Source organism: Balaenoptera ricei, chromosome 11, assembly GCF_028023285.1.
Source record: "Balaenoptera ricei isolate mBalRic1 chromosome 11, mBalRic1.hap2, whole genome shotgun sequence".
In the NCBI taxonomy this organism is placed as follows: Eukaryota; Metazoa; Chordata; class Mammalia; order Artiodactyla; family Balaenopteridae; genus Balaenoptera; species Balaenoptera ricei.
In genome coordinates, this window is record NC_082649.1 from 20,655,684 (window position 1) to 20,668,622 (window position 12,939).

At 41.9% G+C, this 12,939-nt stretch overlaps 1 protein-coding gene across 12 annotated transcripts in view; it reads right to left on the bottom strand.

The window, feature by feature from the left end:
- Nucleotides 1-12,939, bottom strand: part of LOC132374406 (cytidine monophosphate-N-acetylneuraminic acid hydroxylase) — a 269,930-nt gene that overhangs the window by 152,073 nt on the left and 104,918 nt on the right. The gene's annotated exons all lie outside the window — the stretch shown is intronic.

Genomic DNA, 12,939 nt, shown 5'->3' on the forward strand with positions numbered 1-12,939 from the left:
TTTTTACTCCCACTTCAAAGACCCCTTCTTGAAATGCTTCCTGATATCAAGTTCCAGAAGAGATAAGCCAAATAAAGCCAAATCCTGAGTACATAGGTATCAATTGAAAAGAGAAAGAGTATGGAAAATACTTAAATTCACTAATAAAAACAGTTTGATATCCTTACTCGACTTTGTAATGGACCAATATGCTAAAAATACAACACACGCACACACACACACACCTAAGTTCAGCAAAGCAAAGCAAAGCAAAGCAAAGCAAAGCAAAAACAAGTGTAGCTCATCAGTTTGCATCCATACATAATAATTTGTTGAAATTTCCTCCTAATTATTTTTCTCTAAGTTTTAGGCCAGCCTTATTGTGGTAGCAGAATTCCAAAATCACCCCCAAAGACCCCTCCCCTTGTACATTCCCTCTCCCGGAGTGTGGAAGGGACCTGAGATATTATGGGACATCAGTGCCATGATTAGGGTATGTTAATACAGCACAAGTGATTGACAAAAAGGAGACTGTATTTGGTGGGCCTGATCTAATCAGGTGAGCTCTTAAAAGGAACAGGTGTTTCAGGGGCAAAGGAGATTTGCAACATGAGAGGGGAGGGATTTGATGCAAGAGATTTTATCTTGGCCAGCATTGAAATGGGGAGGGGGCACATGCAAAGGAATGTGAATAGCCTCTAGGAGCTGAGAATGGTCCCTGGCTGACAGCAGCTTCTCTAGAAATGGAGCCCTAGGTCCTACAACTGCCAGAAACTAAATTCTGCCAACGTCCTGAATGTGCTTGGAAACAGATTCTTCCCAAGGGCCTCCAGAAATGAAAATTCCTGGTAGTATATTTTAAAATTCTGAGAGCTCTTTTATCTTCTCTGATTTCTAAAATAGAATCCCCATGGATTCTTTAGTTTTCATGGATGCAATGATTTTTTTAAAATCTCTGATGATATAATTACAGACATTTTTAACAACCTTATTGTGGCATAACTTACAGACAATAATATGCATCCATTTTAGGTGTACGATTCAATGAGTTTTGACAAATGTATGCACTCTGTTCCCACAATCACAATCAGGTTATGAAATATTTTGATCACTACAAATTGTTTCCTGGGGCCTCTGAGCCCCAGGCCCCAGGTAACAACTGATCTGCTTTTTGTCACTATGGATTAGGTTTGTCTTTTGTAGAGTTTCTTTTGTTTTGGTTTCGGTTTTGGTTTTTTTTGACTGCCTCGGGTCTTAGTTGTGGCACATTGGATCTTTCCTTGCAGTGCAGGGGCTTCTCTCTAGTTGTGGCGCACAGGCTCCAGAGCGTGTGGGCTCAGTAGTTGCGGTACACAGGCTTAGTTGCCCTGCGGCATGTGGGATCTTAGTTCCCAGACCAGGGATCAAACCTGCGTCCCCTGCATGGGAAGGGGGATTCTTAACCACTGGACCACCACGGAAGTCCTTTTTGTAGAGTTTTACATAAATGGTATCATTCAGCATGTACTCTTCTGTGTCTGGAATATGTTGCCCAGCATGTTTTTGAGATCCATGCATGATGCTGCAATTAACATTGGTTCATTCCTTTGTACTGTTGAGTCATAGTCTATTGTATGAATGTGCTACATTTGTCTATCTATTCATCTGTTGTGTATGTTTCGTTTGATTCCAGTTTTTTGGCTATGGTGAATAAAGCTGCTATAAATATTCATGTATCAGTCTTTGTGTGGACATACCTTTTTATTTGCCTTAGGTAAATATATAAGAGTGAATTGCAGGATTGTATATTAAGCATTTGGTAAATTTTGTAAGAAACTGACAAAATACTTTCCAAAGTAATTGTATCATTTTACATTCCTACTAACAATGTATGAGAGTTTAGTTACTCTGTATCTTCACCAACACTGTCAATCTTTTTTATTGTAGCCATTCTAGTGGGAGTGGTGGTATCTCAATGTGGTTTTAATTAGCATTTCTATGATGACTAATGGTATTCAGCTCCTTTTCATATGTCTTTGGGCAAATGGCTGTTCAAATGTTTTGCCCATTTTTATTGAGTTGTAAGCGATGTTTGTATATTCCATATATCATCCTTTGCCAGATATATGTATTGAGAAAATGTTCTCCTGGGAATTCCCTGGCGGTCCGGTGGTTAGGACTCAGTGCTTTCACTGCTGGGGTCCCGGGTTCGATCCCTGGTTGGGGAAGCTAAGATCCCGCTAGCCACGAGGCATGGCCAAAAAAAAAAAAAAAAAAAAAGGAAGAAAATGTTCTCCCTTCTCACTTTTTTAACAGTGTCATTCAAAGGGCAATAGTTTTTAATTTTGATAAAGTTCAATTTTTTCTTTTATGCTTGTGCTTTACGTATAGCATACAAGAATTTTTTGCCTACTTCAAAGCCATGAAGATTTTCTCCTGTGTTGCCTCCAGGAGTTTGTATAGATTTAACTTTTACATTTAATTTTTGATCCATTTAGAAATTTATCTTTTTTTTTTTTTTTTTAGAAATTTATCTTTTATGGCATAAAATAAAGGTCACCGATCATTGTTTTCCATGGGGATAGCCAGTTATTCCAGAATCATTCATCAAAGAAACTGCTCTTTCCCATTGAATTACCTTGGCAATTTGTTAAAAAACAAAAACAAACAAACAAACAAAAAACCAATAGATCAAATACGTGTGGGCTTATTTCTGTACTTTCTACTCTGTTCTGCTGATCTATAAGTCTATTTTTATGCCAATATCACACATCTTAATTATAATAACTTTAAGTCTTGAATTTAGGTAGTATAAGTTCTACAACTTTGTTCTTCAAAATTTTTTGGTCATCTTAGTTTCTTTGAATTTCCATATGAATTTTAGAATCATCTTGTTAATTTCTACAAAAATACTGTTATGATTATTGTTGAGGTTGCATTACCATCTCTAGTTCAATTTCAGGAGACGTAACACCTTAATCATATTGAATCTTCCAATCCATTGTTATTGCTGTATTCTCCAATTATTTAGGTCTTCTTTACTTTCTCTCAGCAATGTTTTATAGTTTTCATTGTACATGTCTTGCACACATTTTATTAAATTTATCTTTACACATCTCATGTTTTTTATGCCATCATAAATGATAATTTTAAAATTTCAATTTCTAACTTTTCATTTCTGGCATACAGAAATACAATTGATTATATATTGACCTTGTGTCCTGCAATCTTGCTAAACTCACTTATTATTTCTCGTAGCTTTTTTTTTGTAGTTTGCTTAGGATTTTCTATGAACACAATCATGTTGTCTACAAAGCTTTTTATTCCTTTCTGATCACTATGACTTTCATTTATTTTGCTTGCCCTATTGGAATAGCTAAGACTTCTAGCCTAATATTAAATACGAGTAAGAAGAGTAGATATCCTTCTCTTGTTCCTGACTTTATGGGGAAAGCATTTAGTCTATATCATTAGGTATAGGTTTTTGGTTTTGTTGTTGTTTTTTTTGGCTGTGTTGGGTTTTCGTTTCTGTGCGAGGGCTTTCTCCAGTTGTGGCAAGTGGGGGCCACTCCTCATTGCGGTGCGCAGGCCTCTCACTATCGCGGCCTCTCTTGTTGCGGAGCACAGGCTCCAGACGTGCAGGCTCAGTAGTTGTGGCTCACGGGCCCAGTTGCTCCGCGGCATGTGGAATCTTCCCAGACCAGGGCTCGAACCTGTGTCCCCTGCATTGGCAGGCAGACTCTCAACCACTGCGCCACCAGGGAAGCCCCGTTTTGTTTTTTTTTATAGATGCCTGTTATCAAGTTGAGGAAATTGTCTTTTCTTCTAGTTTACTTGGAGTTTTTATTATAAACGGGTATTGAATTTTGTCTTTGTGTGCGTGTGTGAGAGAGAGAGAGTGTGCACATCTGTTGAGGTGTTTTGTGATTATTTCTCCTTTTATTTATGGGAAGGTTTTAATTTCAAATTCAAATTTCTTTACTTGAGGGAATTCCCTGGTGGTCCAGTGGTTAGGACTCGGTGCTCTCACTGCCATGGCCTGGGTTCAATCTCTGGTTGGGGAAATAAGATCCCACAAGCTACGCAGCATGGCCAAAATATATACATACATTTCTTTAATCGATATAGGGCTCTTCAGATTTTTCTGTTTGTTCTTGAGTCAATTTTGGGAATTTCTGTCTTTTGTATGTTTTCAACTAAATTATCAAATTTATTGGCATTAAGTTGTTCTTAGTATCCTCTTATTATCTTTTTAATGTTTGTAGTGAGGCCTCCTCTTTAATTCCTCATATTGCTAATTTGTATCTTGTATCTTTTTGTCTTGATCAGTGTACCTAGAATTGTATCAAATTTATTGATTTGATTTATTGATTTGATTTTCCGTACAGCTCGCTCCTCCTTGGAACTCTACCTCACAAGATACAGCCACCTCTGTCTCTCCAAACTTTACATCTCCTTGACCCAGTGGACTCTGTTGAGGGTCCCCCTCTTTGCACCCATCATCCAGTTATTTCCAGGTAGAAATCTGGGGCAATTGTAGTGCTCACTTCGTTTGCTTCCCTTCTTTCAAGGATCACAGTCCTGTCCTATCTAATGTTCAATGTCTGAAAAACAGTAGTTCCTTATATTTTGTACTATTTTCTAGTTTTTGAAGGAAGGAAATGTCCAATCCTTATTATTCCATCATGACCTCGAGCAAAAGTTCCCTCACTCTGGATTCTTAAGTTTTCTTTTGCTCCCAGGCTCTTCTATGATCCTTGTTAAGGCTTGTTTGTTTTGGTCTCTGGCTCTCATGATAGAGGCTTTCCTCAAATGTCAGTGTTCCTTGGATGTCCATATTAACAGTGATCTGAAGCTCTACATGAGTGGATGGGGCTTCTCAACTGGTGGGGCTCAATTTAGGGTGATAGGTGGGAACCTGGTCTTTTCACTGGCAAATGAACACATATCAGTATCCTACAGGTTTTTCTTTTAAGGATAGTCAGTAATCTAGGAGAGGAATATGATGCCAGGATTATAAACCCTGCTGTTAAGACTTCTAAGAATCAAGCAGAGAAACAATTTGTGGTGGCTTTATATTTAGGAGGTAGATTTTTCTCTTAATTTCCCTCTTTTCTGTATGGTATGATGTCTCACTTTTACCTTCTGCTGTTCTAAGACTAGGTCCCTTTGGTTTCAATCTCTTCTAAGAGTAAGCCTCCAGTCTAAGGCAGTGCAGAGCTGACTGGCTGCGTGAGATAGAGGAGGGAATTTATGGAGTGTCTAACCCTTCCTTTTAAACTCTTTACCAATCCTCCTGTTTTTTGTTGTTCTCTCATTCTGCACTTCTGCATTCAGAGATCATTTGCGTCTCTAGTTCCTGAGATTTTTCTTGGGCTCTGCTATAGAAATTAGCTTGCTTTTTATTTGCTTTCTCCCCTCTGGCTTAGAATTTGTCTTTCCCTGGTCTGTTAAGTTAGTTACCATTCCTCCACTGACTTTCCCAGTTTCCAAAATGTTACATTTTCTAGTTTGCTACTGTCTCCTATCTTCTTTGTCCTTGTGGCTTTATGCATTTTTAATATAAGTGAATAAACTATTTTTAGAGCAGTTCTGGATTTACAGAAAAATTGAATAGAAAGTACAGAGAATTTCCATATATCCCCTCACTCTCTACAGTTTCCCCTATTGTAACATCTTACTTTAGTTTGGTATATTTGCTACAATTGCCAATATTGATACAATATTATTAACTAAAGTCCACGGTTTACATTAGGGATTCTATGTGTGTTTTTTTTCTTCTACTCTCACTGGGAAGAAGCATAGTTATATAAATGCAAGTATTAAATCCTCAATGCTTAATAGAAGGTCACCTATACAGCCTTTTGGCTACTCCTCTGCCTTTATTCTCCTTCATATCCCCAGTTCCGGAGTTATCTGCATTCTGTTTTCCTCTCCTTTTCCATCTCCTAATCACTCTTCAACCCATTGCAATTTATCTTCTTCCCCCATTATTCTACTAAAATTGATCTCTCCCCAAAACAAAAACAAATTAATGCTTCCCTTATTGCTAAATTCAAATACATGTTACCTTATCACATTTGACTTTTTAGCAAAACATGACACTGTTAAACCATTTCCCCTTTCTTGAAATATTATTTTTTCACATCTTCCCAACTTGACATCGTATCTTCCCGGTTTCCTACTACTTCTCTGCTGATTGGTCCTTCACTGACTCTATAGTAGCCATTTTCCAAGATGCCTCCAATGATCCCTCCCTGCCTCTTGGTATTCACGTTCTTGTGTCATCTCTCTCATTGTCCTGGGGTGATTCCTTAATCTATGTGACAGTAGAATACAGCAGAAATGATGGTATGTCATTTCCAAGATAAAGTTATAAAAGGCACTGTATTTTCTATCTCCACCCCCCCATCACTCACTCTGGGAGCCAGCTGTTCTTCATGAAGACGCTCAAGCAGCCCTGTGTGTCCTGAGGAACTGAGGCTTCAGCCAACAACCAGTAAGGAACTGACACCTGCCCACACCAGAGGAAGCCCCAGTTGAGCCTTCAATTGACCACAGACCCACCTGACAGCCTGATCCCAACTCATGAGAGACTCTGAGCTAGAACCACCCACCTAAGCTGCTCCCAGGTTCCTGACCCACAGAATCTTTGACATATTAAATGTTTGTTGATTTAAGCTGCCAAGTTTGGGGGTAATTTGTTACACTGCAAGAGATAACTGCTATAGTCTCCTTTGCAGCTCTTCTTTTTCTGGATGCCTGCAATTCTTCAGAGTTCCTTTCCTCCTCATACTGCATACTTGCCTTGTTAGATCTCACCCATTTCCCGAGAGGCACGTTGCCTTTAGTAACAATGTACCCAACCCCCATTGTCATCTCATCAGAGAAGCTAGATTTTCCTACTAAATCCTATCATTTCATATGCCATATGTTGATGGATCTTGAGTCTACATACCAGAATGTCTCCTGAACTTCAGACTTCCATATCCATTCACCTAACGGACATCTCCCTTGGATGTCCCGCAGTACCTCCACCCCTTCAGACCAAACCCGAACCCCTCATCTTGATTCACCACATATGCTCTCCTCCAGGCTCCCTTTTCCAGTTAGCAACCACTGCCTCCTGATGGGGAGACCCTGGGCCTCCCTGTCTCCTCCTCCCCTCCCGCACCTGCAGCTCTCAGATCTGTCCATCTGCTGTCACCACCCTGGCTCAGATTACTATGGTGTTTTTGTTTTGCTTCACTATTGCAACAGCCTCCTAACTTCTCTACTTCGAATACTCTTGCCTCCCTTCCAGTCTTTTTAATTATTCCAACTAGGTAATCTTTCTAAACAAGAAAATCTGGTGTGATACTGCCTGACTCAAAATCTCTCAAGAATTACTCTTTGCTCTTTGGGTAAATTCAGGCTCATTTAGTGGTTCATGAGGTCCTGCATGGTATGGTCCTCTTTTTTTTTTTTTAACCTTCTGTTCCTACTCCATCTCTATTGATTAAAACCCACTGAATTGGGACTTCCCTGGTGGTCCAGCGGTAAAGAATCTGCCTTACAATGCAGGGGATGAGGGTTCGATCCCTGGTTAGGGAACTAAGATTCCACATAACCCGGGGCAACTAAGCCTGCGCACCTCAACTAGAGAGCCTGCGCACCTCAACTAGAGAGCCTGCGTGCCGCAAACTACAGAGCCCATGTGCTCTGGAGCCTGTGCACCACAACTGGAGAGAAGCCCACACGCCGCAACGAAGAGCCCACTTGCCGCAAGTAAGACCCCACGCAGCCAAAAAAACCACTGAATTTATTTGTTTCTCAATGTTTTTATCTTGTCTTCTGGCCTGTACACATGCTGTTCCTGCTACCAGGATCATTTTCACCCCCTTTCTCTCCTCCCCCCCCAGCCCTCTCATTTCCATAATTCTGTTTTTCTCCACATCCGCACTTAGAGTAATTGCCTCTCTCTCTCTCCCTGCCCCCGCCCCCAGACTGTTTCTTGAGGGTTCCATGAAGCATCTGTGTAATTCACCATTATATCCTCTGGCGAATAGTAAGTGCTCCCCTCACATTTGTTGAGTGACATTATAAAACAACTCTCCTCCTTTTAGTGCTCTCTCCCCACCACCTCTATGAATTTCTATAGCATATACTGAACACATCATTTTGCACCTAACTAGCACATTTTTCCTTTTTCTTTTTTGGCTGCATTGGGTCTTCGTTGCTGCGCGTGGGCGGGCTTCTCATCGCTCGCGGTGGTTCCTCTTGTTGCACGCAGGCCCTAGAGTGTGCAGGCTTCAGTAGTTGCAGCTCACGGGCTTAGTTGCTCCCCAGCATGTGGCATCTTCCCTGACCAGGTATCGAACCCATGTCCCCTGCATTGGCAGGTGGATTCTTAACCACTGCGCCACCAGGGAAGTCCTGCACATTTTTCATTTATCTTATTATTTTCTAAAATTGCTCAGTTAGATTCAACTAGCTCACCACCTACTGTGTGGTCAGCACTGGACTAGTTGCAGGGCAATCGAAGGTCACCTTAATTTTCCTTCTAGAGGTGGAGCTCCTTGTGGGTGGGTGGGTCCCAACCTTGGCCATCTTTACACTTTCCATGGAACACAGACCAAGGGGCTGGTGAAGTGGCATAGTGAAATGAACTTTGGCCTGGAGATCTCAAATCTAGGTTCAACCCTTGCAACTTTGAGCAAGTTACCCCACAAATCTGAACTTATGCCCAGTTGTGATAAAGATATAATAAGTACACCTTCTAACCTAAGAGGTCACTGGGTAACTCAAATATGCTAAATCCTTATCTCCTTATTTGTCAGAGGTCATCAGTTGTTAGATGCACCAGTGATCTGATAGCAGATTTTGTATTTGTGTTGAGGGTGGGGTATGAGAAGCATGATGTTAATTGTCTACAACATTTGTAAAATGCATTCTGATTTTATTATCATTAAAATGAAAACAATTGCTTCTTTGAATCACAGCACTATCGCATCTGTTGAAGTGCTCTGTTCAAGTGTTCTGAATATGGAAAACAATTGTACTATGTGCTCTGATAATGGCACACTCAAATAGATATTTTCTGCATTAATGACTGAGTTGACTTTCCTCGTCTCTTGGTCGTATCTGTTGAGGATTTGCTCTGATTATGATGATGACTGAAAATTTCAAACACACTTAAAAGTGAGCAATGAATTCCCATGTACCCCATTATCCAGCTACAACAAAAATCAGTACAGGGCCCCTCTTGTTTCATGTGTATCCCTACTCAGTCCCCCACCCCACTCCACAAACAACCCCTCTCCCCTGGATTATTTTTCAAGCAAATCTAATATAATATCACTTGTAAATACTTTAAAGGCATATTGTCCAATAGACATTTACCTCTCATTGTCTTCTAATCAGAGATAAACTAATTTTTTCCTAGAGGTGTTTATAAGCTTAGTATTTCATTGTGTCCTTTCCCTGAAAGGTCTAATTAACCCAGTTGAGAAACACACACCTCATTAAGCAGACCCCAGACCGACAGTAGTTGCTAAGGGTGGGAAGTTAGTCTGCAAGTCACTACTTGGGGAGTGGAAATGTCATTGGTTCCCACATAGCCGAATATCTTCCAGTTTAAAAACCAGTTCTTAAGGCAGTAGGCAAGATCAGAAATGGATTTGGGTAAATAGTGGAGTTTTTTTTTTTTGCTATTGTTAGCTTGCTGATTTCTTAATTTTTGTTTTGTCTCCATGGGTTTAATCATTGTACAATATGGTTCTTTTTTTTAAAAAATTAATTAATTAATTAATTAATTTATGACTGTGTTGGGTCTTCGTTTCTGTGCGAGGGCTTTCTCTAGTTGCGGCAAGTGGGGGCCACTCTTCATCGCGGTGCGCGGGCCTCTCACTATCGCAGCCTCTCTTGTTGCAGAGCACAGGCTCCAGACGCGCAGGCTCAGTAATTGTGGTTCACGGGCCTAGTTGCTCCGCGGCATGTGGGATATTCCCAGACCAGGGCTCGAACCCGTGTTCCCTGCATTGGCAGGCAGATTCTCAACCACTGCGCCACCAGGGAAGCCCCAATATGGTTCTTTTTTTTTAAAAAAATTTATTTGTTTGCACTGGGTCTTAGTTGCAGCATGCATGTGGGCTCTAGTTCCCTGACCAGAGATCGAACCCAGGCCCCCTGCATTGGGAGTGCAGACTCTTATCCACTGCACCACCAGGGAAGTCCCTATGTAATATGGTTCTAATGAGAGTATGTTAGACCATTATAGACATTAAGTATTTTTCAGCAGATTTTAAAATTCATAGCATATTTTCTCACCATAATGCACTACAAAATATACAATAGAGATATGAATGTATACCTTGGAACTAAAAATAAAAGTCCATGTATAGTTTTCCAAAATAATTTGTTTCTGGGTATGTGTTAAATTTGTTGTGATTGTGTTTAACATTTTAAAAGTTCAGGTGCAGTAGATATTCCCTGAAAAGCCGGTTTTCTCTTCCTTTCTAATAGGTTTCAGTTCATCAGAGCTGGTTATAAGACTTAACCAGGGCTTCCCTGGTGGCGCAGTGGTTGAGAGTCCCCCTGCCAGTGCAGGGAACGTGGGTTCGAGCCCTGGTCCGGGGGGATCCCACATGCCGCGGAGCAAGTGGGCCCGTTCTCCACAACTACTGAGCCTGTGCTCTAGAGCCCGTGAGCCACAACTACTGAGCCCACGTGTCACACCTACTGAAGCCCATGCGCCTGGAGCCTGTGCTCCTCAACAAGAGAAGCCACCGCAATGAGAGGCCCGCGCACTGCGATGGGGAGTGGCCCCTGCTTGCCGCAGCTAGAGAAAGCACGTGCACAGCAACAAAGACCCAACGCAGCCAAAAATAAATAAATAAATTTATAAAAAAAAAAAAAAAGACTTAAACAAAGCCACATATATACATATTAGATGAAGCTGTAGGTAATCACATTTATAGTGGCAATTAGTTTCAGGTAGTGGTTTAATCACTCTCAATCAAGAGCACAATGGCAGGGGTAAACTTAAAAGCATGGAAGTTGGAGGGCAGAGATGCTGAGGAAAGATTGCAGTATTGGAGGGGGTGGGCAGATTTCAGTCGACAAGTGCACATTTCAGAATTCAAAATGCATTCTCTAAGCTGACTCCTCGGTTGTCCTGTGCCGGGGACATTTACCACTCGTTGGGTTTTACAGTGTTATAAACAGTGCTCCTTTGAGTTCTCTGCTTGCTATTCTGAAACATACTTGAGTTTTGCTCCCAAGAAGGTAAATGATTTTCATTTCCAAAATCAGTCATTTTTGAGCATAAATATAGGAGATTCATTTGAATCCATGCCTTCAGAGGTGTGGGAGTCAATCAGGATCCTGCTCCAGTGAAAAAACGTGATTCTTCATTGAAACCCCAGCTTCCTTTAAAAGGCACCAAGGAGCACTGAATTACTGGCATGCCATACAGCTTGTTCTTTATTCTTCTGACCACCCCAGGCCAAGGGGGCAAAAAAGTTTTGTCTTTATTTTCACGAGTTACCACATGGTGTGGAATCTTCAGGGCAATTTCTGAAACTTCATTTGTAAGTGCCAGAAAAATCCTCTTTAACACACACAGTTGAATGGAAGATGGTTTTGAGATGTTAATTTCCATTTATTGCATAAAAAGATATTTAACGCGTAAAGGACAGGTCTATCTTCAATAAATCGCCAACATCTGAGAAACAGTAGGGAGTCTGAGGTCCAAAGCTCTAAAACCAATAAGTTAACAAATGTTTACGGAACACCTATTTTGCACAAATCTGCTGAGGAGGTTCAAAAGTCTGAGATAAACTCTCGCCTTTAAATCGCCCAGTCTAGTTGGGCAGATAAACACAAACTCAGGGAACAAAGCAAGAGTTAAGTAGTAAAACTAGACAAATACACAAGTAATGAAACAAGGCATTGTGTGGCTGGGCATAGAAAATAGTGTTTCAGGCAATATATTCTAGCGGTTTTGAATAGAGGGATCACAGTGATCTGAAAAACCCTGGAAAATCTTCACAAAGAAGGTACATATCGGGCTGGAATTGAAAACATAGGTAAGAATCAGATAACCTTAAAAGGAAGGGAAAAGCAAATAGCAAATAGTTTTGGAGAGTCAGGTTGTAAGAGTGGGAAGGGGCCAGATTGGTAAATGCCTTAACGGTAACTCCTGGCGGAGAGGCTGAAGATGATTCTTGGGGATCCTAGGTCGACGGCAGTGTTTAAAACTAGACTATCAATGCGTAGGATTCCCTTTCCTTTTCTCCCTCCCCTCCTTCCGTCCTTTAGAAACAGAACCTGATTCGACAGGCATTCCCAGCCGCCAGGCACCGATGCAGCAGTTGAAGCGAGAAGTTGCCTAGAAGTTGTCTCTCTGGGGGTGGAGCCCAGGGAAAGTCGGAGGGCGTTGGGCCAGGTCCGTCAGACCTATCAGCAGGCTTATTCTGGCCTTTGTGAATTACGCTCAGCTGCCCGAATATGCCCTGGGGTTAAAGGAGGTTCCGCAGCGAGTGAAAGGCATTTTCCGGGCGCTCTCCTACTTCGAGTGTCTGAGATGGGAAACAGCAGCGGCGGCGCGCCCGCTGAGCATACAAAAAAGTGTTTTCTTAACATATGGTTAGTGTTTACAGGTTTCGTCTAGCTCCTGCTCCCCAGAAATGGAAAATTAATAACGTTGAGGAAACGTCAGCAGTCACAGGGAGGGCTGAAAAAGGAAAGGGGGCAGAGGGTCTCCCAGAAAGACCCGGTTTCCGTGCAGACGGGTCTGCGGAATCTGCGCGAGCCTGCAGCCTCCCATCCCCTGGCGCCCTCGGCCCGCCGGGAGGTGGGGACGGGGAATCGGGCAGCCGAGGCCCACCCGGCTGTCCTCCCCAGCAGCCAGCAGATGGCTCCCGGGCTCTCTCGCCCCCTCTCCAGACGCAGGGCTTCGGCGGTTCGGGAGGGAGGCTGCGAGGAGGGGCACCGTGACCG